The following is a 12,398-nucleotide window of genomic DNA, read 5'->3' as shown; positions in this document are numbered from 1 at the left end:
GGTAGTATCTTGGCTGACCACTTGGCACATCAGCCGATCGAAGATTATCAGTCAGTTCAGTATGACTTCCCAGATGAGGAGATTCTGTATTTGAAAATGAAGGATTGCGATGAGCCTACACTCAATGAAGGGCCAGAGCCTGGTTCCAGATGGAGTATGGTGTTTGATGGCGCTGTAAATCAATATGGAAATGGTATTGGGGCAGTGATTATTACCCCTCAGGGCACACATATTCCTTTTACAGCAAGGCTAACTTTCAAATGCACGAATAATATGGCTGAGTATGAGGCATGTATTATGGGATTGAAGGAGTGCATTGATCTAAGGATCAAGCATCTTGATGTTTATGGTGATTCGGCCCTCGTTGTTAATCAGATTAAGGGTGAATGGGAAACGAATCAGCCTGGGCTTATTCCATATAGAGATTATGCGAGGAGGATTTCAACGTTCTTTACTGAGGTTGACTTCCATCATATTCCTCGAGATGAGAATCGGATGGCAGATGCTCTTGCTACACTTGCTTCAATGATTGTAGTCAGACTTTGGAATGAAGTTCCCAATATCACTGTGATGCGCTTGGATAGACCAGCTCATGTATTTGCAGTTGAGGAAGTAAAATATGATAAGCCGTGGTATTATGATATCAAGTGTTTCCTTCAGAGCCAGACTTACCCGCCTGGGGCATCTTTGAAAGATAAGAAGACTTTGAGGAGATTATCTGGCAGTTTCTACCTCAATGGCGATGTGCTTTATAAGAGAAATTTTGACATGGTTCTGCTCAGATGCGAGGATAGACACGAAGCAGACCTGTTAACGATTGAGGTCCATGAGGGTTCATTTGGTACTCATTCCAATGGACATGCCATGGCTAGAAAGATGTTGAGAGCAGGCTACTATTGGCTGACAATGGAGTCTGACTGCTACAAATTGTGACGGTGTATTCGTCGCTATATGATCTATCGATTAAATCATAAGCTAGGAGATACATTGGAATTTCGAGTCGCCACCGCACTTTTATTTATCCAAAGGACTGGCTAAAAAGCGAACAAAAGCCTAAGAAGTTTTACACGTAGAAAACTAATAAAAAGATCAGAGATTCTGGGTAAGGGGTAAATTACGCAATGGGAAGGTGTTAGGCACCCACTACGTCCTAGGTACTCCTAGGGAGCCCTTTTCACACTTGTTGTAAAAATTGTTATTTGTTATGACATAAACATTGTGCAAACATGATTGGGATGATGAGAAAAGAATATACATTTTTATTGGGTTATTGGGTTTGAACGGATGAACCCGCTGCCTACGTACCTTCCATCAAAGGTAAGGATCAAAACGCCGTAGTTCGGCTAAAAGATTTCCAAAAGTTGGTGGATTCAGTTTTAAGCACAAGCACGGAGGCTTTTCATTATCAATGGGAGAACACTCGACCAAGAACAACATCCACCATGTGAGGATAGCTTCGACGCACTAGAGGGGTTAACCCTGTTTTCAGTACGGAAGTCTTACTGTCGACTCACTAAGGATAGGCAAGATTTACATCAACCACAATGATAATTGAAACCTATGGCTAATGCATGAAAAGATTAACAATGGACAAGGCCAAAACAAGTGAATGAGTGAAGTTAATTGATTGTGATTATGAAAATGAAGTCAAAGTATGATTAAGATTGATTTGAAGGAAGTATTATGAAAATGAGTTTGAAAAAAGTCAAGGACTTGAGGTCCAGGTTTTTAGTTAGAAAACATGAAGATGTTTGCACAATATTTATGTCAAGTTTGAAATCAAAGTGTGAAAAGGTTTAGGACATAATGAATGATGAATGGATGGAGATGGATTGTAAAACTTCTTAGAAGGTTCACTTCTTGAAATCATATAGCAGATGATTCAAGTGTGTCCTTTGGAATGCAATGGATAATAGAAAACAAACAAAGATGAAATCCAAAAGGCGGATATCGGATGCCAATCACTGGTCTTATACCAATCTCCTAAAACAAAATGGGATATCAGAGGCCACTCTATGGACTTACACTAATCTCCACAGGCAAAGAAATAAAAAGCGGATACCGGATACCAATAGATGGATTTACACCAGTCTCCTAAAACAGAAATGGATATCAGATGCCACTCAATGGACTTACACTAATCTCCACAGAAGAAAACAAGAATGAAACATGGAAGTCAACTGCCAATCTATCTGGACTTAGGTTAATTCCACAGTATGGTCCTAGGAAATCCAATGCCACATTACAGGGACTTACAATGGATCCTCACATACAAGAACAAAAGCAACAATATGATCACAGGAATGCAAATGCCAACTTACAGGGACTTATAATTGCAACCTCTCATACAAACAGATAAAACAAACTATGATCACAGGAAAGCAGATGCCAACTTACAGGGACTTATAACTACAACCTCACATACAAATCAAACAGATCAAATTATGATCACAGGATAACAGATGCCAGCTTACAGGGACTTATAACTGCAACCTCACATAAACAAACAAACCAAATTGTGATCACAGGATAACAGATGCCAACTTACAGGGACTTATAACTGTATCCTCACATACAAACAGATAAACAGAAGATATGAGTGACCAATGAGGTCTTACACTCTATCCTTCCATATCATAGGAGCAAATGCCAAAGCAATGGACTTACAATTGTCCTCAATGGGCAAACAACAATGATAACATCACAAAGACAAATGAGATGATTGTGCACTAATGGCAATTGATGATGATGACAAATGCATAGCATACAGGCAAGCAAGTGCACATGAAGCAATCAATCAATCAATGAATATCAAACAGCACACTCTATAGCCAAACAATGGGGGGCTCACACAAGAGGGTTTGACTTTGAAAGTCCACTGTAATAGGTGAAGGTCGCTCTTAACCTTGCCATTGAGAGGCTAAGGTGAAGCAGATGAATAGGAGATGAGGGGTGTGCCTCATTGCTTCAATCTCAGATCAGAGAGAGCATCAAATAATAGAAAGTGGGGGAGTTCAGAAAGATGGAACTCTTTCCCCATTATTGACTCGATTAGATCTTGGGTATTTATCTCAATGCTTCAACCATGTAATGGGAGCAAAGAGAGGACACACTGAATAGTGGGGGATAGATTGCTTATCCCTACCTTCCACCAATTGCCTTACTTGAAGGACTTTTCCTGCTTGGGACAAAATTAAACACACACAGGCATTGCCTCTTAAGGAGGACTTCAGACAGTTTGCCCGGTCAAATAACAGACCGGGTCTCCAGACTACATGAAGAAGAAATGTTTATACCTCAAAGCAAATGCTAAATAGCAAAGCAAGCAAGTTCAAAGAACTTAGGCAACTAAAGTACTTGTTTTGGAAGAAAAACTGGAAATAGTGATGGATTGGTGCTGTTATGCTCGAACAGGTTCAGGTCGTGGTTTGTATTGATGATTGCTTGAAGCAGCTTGACTCAACCAGCTCAAATCCAGCTCGAATTCACAACTGCCATAACTGAGCTTGGTGAAAACAGAGTGAGAAAATGAAGCTCCAATTGGTGATTAAGGATTCAAAAAGTTTCCAAAGGTTGGTTGGATGATGAGGGAACCAAAGATGTTCAAGGTTTTTTTGTGTTTTGTGCAGAAAAATCTCAAAAATGCAAAAGTGCAAAATGTGAGAGTATGGAATTTCCGTTGTGGCTGCTGTGTCTAGGGTTTACAAATGAGCAGAAATATTGCTTTATACTTCTGTTTTGCAAGGCTTAATCAAATGGTAAACTTGTTTATGCTAAATGAAGTGTTTTGCATTTTTGCTAATTGTGAAATAAGTGAATGTTGGAGGGTGTAGGCTGCTCAAATGGGCCTTGGTACAGACAGCAAATGACCAACTAAATTGCTGTTTGTGGTCTGCACATCAATTGTTAACATGTCCTTGCTTATTGAAACCAATTGTACAATTTGCCAACTTTGAATAAGTGTAAAATGGAGGTGTGAGTTTGGTCGAAATGGGCCTCACAACAGGCTGCTACTGACCTTTGCTTATGCTGTTTTTGGTCTGTACCAGAATTGCTAGCTTGGAGTGGTTATGTGAAGCCAATTGCCATTTTTTCAAGTTTTTGCATTTTGGTCAAAATGATGGTGTAATGGTGGTATGGTTATGATTTTAAGCTTGGAGCAAATCACAAATGATATATGGAACATTTCCCAATTGGCCAAATCAAGAAAAAGTCAAAGAATCAAAAAGTCAAAGTTTGGTCAAACTTTGAATTTAAATGAAAAAGGTCCAAAAATGCCATTTTGAATGGTAGGGTTTTAATGAATGAAATTTATATTTTTGGAAAGAGGATGAAAAATGTGGTTTGTAGGAAAAAACCCCACCAAATTTGGCCTTATGGTTTGAGAGATATGGCTTGTTGAAGTTCAAAAATTGGTGAAAATGATTTGATCATATCTTGACAACCACACATGGGATTTGAGAGTTCTTGGACTTTTTGAAAATGGGAAGACAAGATCTTCAACTTTCATGTTGGGCAAAAATTCATTTGAAGCTTGTATCATGATGTAAGTTTAAGATCAAGAAGTTTCCATTTTTGGCAGTTGAAATTACAGGTCCACTTGCTATTTCTGGAAAATTTCTGATTTCACTTGATTTTCTTCCATGATGAGGTTGAACATGATAGATGAGGCTTATACAAGCATGAATGAACTTCTTCAGATCAATTCTATCCATCAAATCATTGATTAAATCCACAGTTGACCAAGTTTGACTTTTCTAGGGTTTTGAGTGACTGAACCATTTCTGATGAATTCCAAACCCTAATTCCTTGAGAACTTGATTTCAAATGATGTCATAAGATGTATGAACTCTTGATTATTGATCATGGTGCCCAAATTCTGCAAGAATGACCACCATCCACTGCTTTGACTGACTGTTGACTGTCTTTGACCTAATTGCTGATGATTGCTTCAACTGCAAGCAACAAGGTTAGATTGACAATATTTTTGTACTTTTTGGTTAGTAAACATATGAAAGGCAAAGATATACAAATGCAAGGCATGCTTGGTGATCAAGAAACAACCACAAGGCAATCTACCCACTAGGAGGGAAGCTAAGGCATGCAATGATCCTTGAGGTTATGATATGAATGATATGGGCCATGAGGGATCTTAGGGCCCAAAATTGGGGTCTTACAGATGCCCCTATTTAAGGTCATTCTAGCCGGAGAAGTGAAGTTTAGAAATCTTCATCTCGACGCGGTAGAATGGACTTAAATAACAGTAATGAGACAAATTTTGGTCCCTAAGAGACCTCATGATGCGAATGTATGTATGCAAAAGACACAAATTCTGTGGGGAATATGATTCACACAGAAGAAAAGACGATCCATCGGAGTAGTACACTCACCAGGAACAGAGACTCTAACAAGACTCTATGGGGATAATAAAAGAAAAAGAAATGTGTGAACAAGACACGACTCCAAACTGGGGAAGAACAAAACTGACACAGCGTGAACAAAACACGACTCTGATTAGAAAAAACAGAAAACAGACTGGAGAACTCACTGGGGAGTGAAGGACTCACACTGGGAAAAGATTTCCAAATGGAAAATAAATCCATTGGAGAGACACAAGCTGACTCCTGAGGAGAAGCAAAAGAAAACTCCACTGGGGAAGTAACAAGCGAAATGAGATGCTACTGGTAAGGGTAACAAACTCAGGAAGGAACACCAAGGATACCGGGTTGTAGGTATGTAACAGGTGACCGACCAAAGACGTGAATTGGTGTGTGTTCCAAAACACTCATCATCCTGAAGTGAGCGAAAGCAAACTTGTTTATAGGATGGATATTTAATTCCGTAAAGAATGCAAATCTTACTCAGTTGGGGAAACAAACAAAGTGTTCGACAAGAGAGTGCATGAGATATATTATTCATAGCCGTCAAAACGTGAATAATATACTCGCATGGAAAGTTATCCTGAACCGGTTACTGGGTTGTTTATAGGATAAAATCCGAAATCGTGAATTGGTTTGTGTTCCAAAACACTCATCACCCGAAAGAAAGCTAGAACAGCAGACTTGTTTAAAGGATGGACAAGAAAGCGTGAATTGGTGTGTGTTCCAAGACACTCATCATCCTAAACACAAACTGGTTAAAGGATGGATAAAAAAGCGTGAATTGGTGTGTGTTCCAAAACACTCATCATCCGAAAGAAAGCTAGAACAGCAGACTTGTTTAAAGGATGGAGAAAAAACGTGAATTGGTGTGTGTTCCAAAACACTCATCATCCGAAAGAAAGCTAGAACAGCAGACTTGTTTAAAGGATGGTCAAAAAACGTGAATTGGTGTGTGTTCCAAAACACTCATCACCCTGAACGCCAACTGGCTAAAGGATGGATAAAAAACGTGAATTGGTGTGTGTTCCAAAACACTCATCATCCGAAAGAAAGCTAGAACAACAGACTTGTTTAAAGGATGGACAAAAAAGCGTGAATTGGTGTGTGTTCCAAAACACTCATCATCCGAAAGAAAGCTAGAACAGCAGACTTGTTTAAAGGATGGACAAAAAAGCGTGAATTGGTGTGTGTTCCAAAACACTCATCATCCGAAAGAAAGCTAGAACAGCAGACTTGTTTAAAGGATGGACAAAAAAGCGTGAATTGGTGTGTGTTCCAAAACACTCATCATCCGAAAGAAAGCTAGAACAGCAGACTTGTTTAGAGGATGGACAAAAAAACGTGAATTGGTGTGTGTTCCAAGACACTCATCATCCGAAAGAAAGCTAGAACAGCAGTCTTGTTTAAAGGATGGTCAAAAAAACGTGAATTGGTGTGTGTTCCAAAACACTCATCATCCAAAACGCAAACTGGTTAAAGGATGGGCAAAAAACGTGAATTGGTGTGTGTTCCAAAACACTCATCATCCGAAAGAAAGCTAGAACAGCAGACTTGTTTAAAGGATGGACAAAAAACGTGAATTGGTGTGTGTTCCAAAACACTCATCATCCGAAAGAAAGCTAGAACAGCAGACTTGTTTAAAGGATGGACATTCGATTCTACAAAGAATGCGAATCTTGCTCAGCTGGGGAAAATCAACAAAGGATTCCAACTAAAGAGCGCATGAGACATATTATTCATTACCGGCAGACCGTGAATAATATACTCGCATGGAAGATTATCCTGAACCGGTTACTGGGTTGTTTAAGGATAAAAATCCGAAAAGAAAGGCATCGGGATACCAAACTAGGTATATAATGATGACCAATCAAAAGGAGCAACAGACATTACCGACAAAAGGGTAAATGAAAGGCGATCTGCTGAGGATAAATTGCAAGCATCCGGCAATTATCCAAAGAAGACTAGCTGGGGATGCATTGGTATACAACCAATGATCCGGGGAACAAATCACTAGCATACGGTGAAAAGACCCACTGGGGATGAAATTGCTGTCATACGGCAATTATCCACAAAAACTTGCTGAGGAATATAAGTGCTGATCTGAGCAACTTATACAAGCAAAGGAAAATCAACATCAAAGACTAGATGAAGATAACCACAAAATCAGGGTTTACATCTACCGAATACGGGGATAGAAGACCAAAAACTCCGCGTGGGGATAGAACAAATCACAAATCCGCACGGGAAACCAAAATAGGGTTTATAACAAACCACAAACTGCTGAAGAGCAGGAAAATAGGATTTACAACTACCGGGTAGTAGGTAGAAAACCAAAAACTCTGGCTGGAGAATAAAAGGTGTATAACCACAAATTCTGTCAAGAAAGCCAGGAAAAGTAGGACTTACAACTACCGGTTATGAGGGTAGAGGCCCAAAAACATTCCGCTGGGGAACAACCCACTGGGAAGTACAAGATATCTGACAAATAGCCAATTCGGGAATGATCCGAAAGGACAGACTGAATAAAGACACGTCCTAATGAGGATGTAACTCAAATAGGAAAATCCATCCCAATATATGTGTTGGGAGGAAACGGAAGAAACCGTCATCCACGAGGATATATCTCAGTGGGGAACTGCAGAAGGAAAGACAAACTTTTTCTGCTTATGGGGTTGACTCTATATGGAGAGATTTTAAACACCCAACATCTGCTTGGGGAGATCTGTAAAGAGATCTATATCACCATAGCAGGAGACACGACAAACAAAAGATATATGGCAAGAAATGCAACATGAATATCTGAATGTTTATGAATATGCATGAATATGCGTGATTTATGTTTGATGAATGCTGACAAAACGGACAATTCTAACACAAACAGGTTCGGGAACCAAACGTCCGGTATTATACTTCCAGGGGAAAAACCAGCTGGAGAGCCAATCTGCGGAGATCTACATGCTGTAAAGCAAAGATCTGCGGGTACTGCTGAAGAAGCAGAGGATCAGAGATATCAGGAAACAACCCAATCAGGGTACAGAAAGTCACAACGGGCATAACAGCCACCAAGACAAATCTATCGGGAACAAGAGAAAATCCAAGATATCTGCAGGGGATCCCAGTGTCAACTGAGAAACAAAAGAGTGCATTGCACAAACACGAACTGCTGTAGAAGCAACTCCATATAACTCCGCTGGGGGAACAACCCACTGAGGGAGAATGATATCATCCAAATAGAATCTTACTGCATAAGCAACTCTACTGGGGAAAAACTGTCGGCTACTCTCTTGGGGAACAAGCCACTGAGGGAGGACAGATCACACAAGTAGATTCTGCGACAAATCACTCCACTTGGGGAGAATACATAGCAAACTGATCACAACAAGTAGATTCTGCAATATAAGCCACTCTACTGGGGATCACAAACAGTCAGGAAATCAATCCGTTCACTGGAGGCCAAAGCCATCATCCGACCATACTGGGGATTGAAAGAGTATTCAACAGGCAAAACTGCCACAACAAACATCCTGCAGACTAAGCTGAGGAAAAGATGATTGAAATACTGGGATACCAACCCAATCAACCACGGAGTAGGAAAATAAATCCTGCTCTGCTGGAGAGAATAACTCTGATGGAGAGATAGCAAAACTTCCGCAGACGACTTCGCCGGGGAAAAGGTAAAGTACCGTGTATCAAACCACTGACCTACCAAGTCTTCAAAAAGAAAACAAACGTGCTGAGGAAACAGACAAATCCTGCTGGCACACTGCATGGGGAAAAGCGGTAACAACTCCACTTGCAACTCTGAGGGGAGTATCAACAACGGTTATACTCGCGACTCAGATGGGGATGTTAATAACAGCTCTTCTCACGACTCCGAGGGGAGTATCAATCAATCAGTTATACTCATGAGTGTGCTGAGGAGACAAATAAAGTCTGGGGATCTGACCCACTGGAGAAAGTGACGGGGCACCAAGGTGATAAACCATCAACCACCGAAACTTCTCAAGAAAACACCCATGCTAGGGGAAAATTGCTGCTGGAGAAAACGAAGTCTTCAACAACACTCTGCTTGCGATTGTACTGGGGAACAACCCCAACAACAACTTTGTTTGAGGAACAGCCTCAACAAAGGTCTGAAGAAAGAAGATACCACCAAACCAGGAATATGAACAAATGTCTTACCTGTTGGGAATCATGCCACCCTCGGGAGAGCACTGAGATATTCTTAAGTATCCTTTCAATCTTGTGAATGTTCACTTTGTTTTAAAACAAAAATTTTGAAAAATTTGATTTGTTTAAAACAATGACATTTTATCAATTTAAAACATGCAAAACATTTGTTGAGTCGAAACAAATAAGAATGCAAATAATTGGATAAAAAGCTCAAATTGATTTGATAGAATGGTAGCCTGCGAATGGCAAGACTCCATAGATCTGTACAAATTTGAAATCAGTGATATATATTGGAAGAGGGCTACATTGAACATAATGATCCTTTCTCTACCAATTTGAATCTCGATGTATCCGAAGCTTCAGTTGACGACGAGTCGAGAATCTTCTGACGAAATGACGACTGGTGAAACAGAAAGTCTTGTCAGGATGCAGTTACTTGCCAAATCCCTAATTTTTGCCTAGATTGCCCCAGAGTGAGGTACTCAATCTAGCGGGATGCAAATATATTCTTTTTTTCAAGTCTCTAATTTTTGCCTGGATTACCCTTGCGGGTTCTCCACCGAGACGCTCATTTTTGCCTAAGCCGCCCTTTCGGGTTTTCAACTTAGCGAGCTGTTTTGCTTTTTTTCTTTTGTTTTTTCATTTGCATATACTTTTTTTTTAGGCAAAGTATCTCTTAACTGCATCTGAATTCACAGGACGAGTGAAATCCTCCCCATCCATTGTTGTAAGCATCAAAGCACCGCCTGAAAAGGCTCTCTTAACAACATATGGACCCTCGTAGTTTGGAGTCCACTTGCCCCAGGAATCGGGCGCGAAAGACAAAACTTTCTTGAGCACGAGGTCACCTTCTCGGAACACGCGAGGCTTGACCTTCTTGTCGAATGCTTTCTTCATTCTCTGTTGATATAACTGACCATGGCACATGGCAGTCAAACGCTTCTCTTCAATTAAGTTCAACTGGTCGTAACGACTCTGAATCCATTCAGCATCAGTCAACTAGGGACTTGAGGGTATACTTTTTTCTTTTTTCCCTTGGAAAAATTTTGAAAAAATTTTCCTGGTTTTTGATTTTTTCTCTTTTTTTTTTTTTTTTTTTTTTTTTTTCCTCTTCTTTTTTTTTTTTTTTTTTTTTGGATTTTGATTGCATTTGCAATGCCCCAGTTTGACTGTTTTGCTGATTTTCATGGTACAGCTGAATGAGCTCCTTTTGTGCTCAAGAAGGCGGATAGTCTCGTCAGGAATCCCCTTCAACATCATCTTCCTCTACCTCAGATACAAGGACTTCAAGATTGGGAGATGGCGTTGGATCATTATGTTCAATGGGTTTAGAAATCCCTGCATAATGATTCTGGATAATGAAATGCTTTTGATTTTAAACAAGCAAATCATTTATGCAGATGAAAAAGCTGTTTTTGTTTTTCATGGGTTTTTTGAGATCACTGATTTCATGCAGAAAAGCAAAAAGTGAAAACAAATGGAAAAACAAATGTTTAACAATGCATTAATTGAATGAAAACATCATTGTATTAAATGCTGCCAACAATGTCATCACTTCTCCTTTTGGCATGGGAGAAGGGTTTCAAACGAAGTGAACAAATCACGCTGACTTATGAATGACCGTAGGAACATCCACAGCGACCCAATTGTGGCAAGACACCACCAGGAATGATGAAATTGTTCAGATCTTCTGCATCCTCTTCCAAGAAAGTAGCAGCCTCTTCTTCTTCAGGTTGATCATCATGGATAAAACCTCCACTTGCGAACAAACCTTGCTCATTAAGTGCCCCAGAACAGTGGCCAATGCCAGCCCGGGATTGGTTAACCAGGAATAAATCCATCAACAGGAATAAATCCATTAAAAGCACTAAGGCTGGCAAAATCCTCTCTGAATTCACAGCTCTCTTGCTCAGGATGATCCATCAATCTGGCAGAGATGGCTCTGGTATAATACCGGCGAAGTGCGTCTTCAAAATAAATGAAGATCGCAGGGTCAGACCACAGGACGGGAGACCGGAACAAAACACCTGTTTATGCAAATGATGCATGAAGTGTTTATGCATATGCTTGTTTTTTATATCAAAGGAACCCGAGGGTTTTATTTGCAAACTTTGAAATGTTTAAGCATTTTGATCGTATCTGAGAATATCTCATCAGATATATCAGGTGAAAAAATTTTCCCGGTTTTTTCATGTTTTGAAAATTTTTGCAAATAAACTCCTTTGAGTTCCTTGAAAATTTTCTTTTTTCTGATGATAGGGATGCGGATGAATGTATGAATGCATGAATGCAACAATCACACTCAAGGATCAAGCAAAGCACACCAAACAAAGGTCGTGGGAAAGCTCTATGTATCCCTAATATCAATCATCCATTTTGGTGGATTTAGGTTTTCACCTTATCGACACCCAAGTTCCATTGATATTAACGGTACATGAACCGGTTCTAACATTCTTAATATCAACCAGCCGCTTTGATGGATTTTAGGTTTTACACCTGATCCGGGATCCATTGATATTAACAATGTTTGAACGACTCAACCACGAATCACGGGTTTGTTGAGAGTCACGAGCATGGAGTCTCGGTTAAGAACCACCCAAAGGGAGTGTACTAGGGTTTAAACCTGCCAGACATGTTCTATCAGAGGTTCCCATAATCATCGTTCCATCTTTCGAATATTATCGGAGGAACGAATACTCGTAGTCCAAGAATATTCTCAAGAGAAACTCTCATGAGTGTAGTATCGCGTAACAATCGTATCAGAACTGACATCTGAACGACCTCCGCACTACGGTCCTAAAAATAGGCCAAGATGGGTTTGGTAAACTAAGGTCCTTGGCTTCT

This window comes from Lathyrus oleraceus, chromosome 2, assembly GCF_024323335.1.
Source record: "Lathyrus oleraceus cultivar Zhongwan6 chromosome 2, CAAS_Psat_ZW6_1.0, whole genome shotgun sequence".
NCBI classification, from domain to species: Eukaryota; Viridiplantae; Streptophyta; class Magnoliopsida; order Fabales; family Fabaceae; genus Lathyrus; species Lathyrus oleraceus.
Note: the sequence above shows the minus strand (reverse complement) of the source record.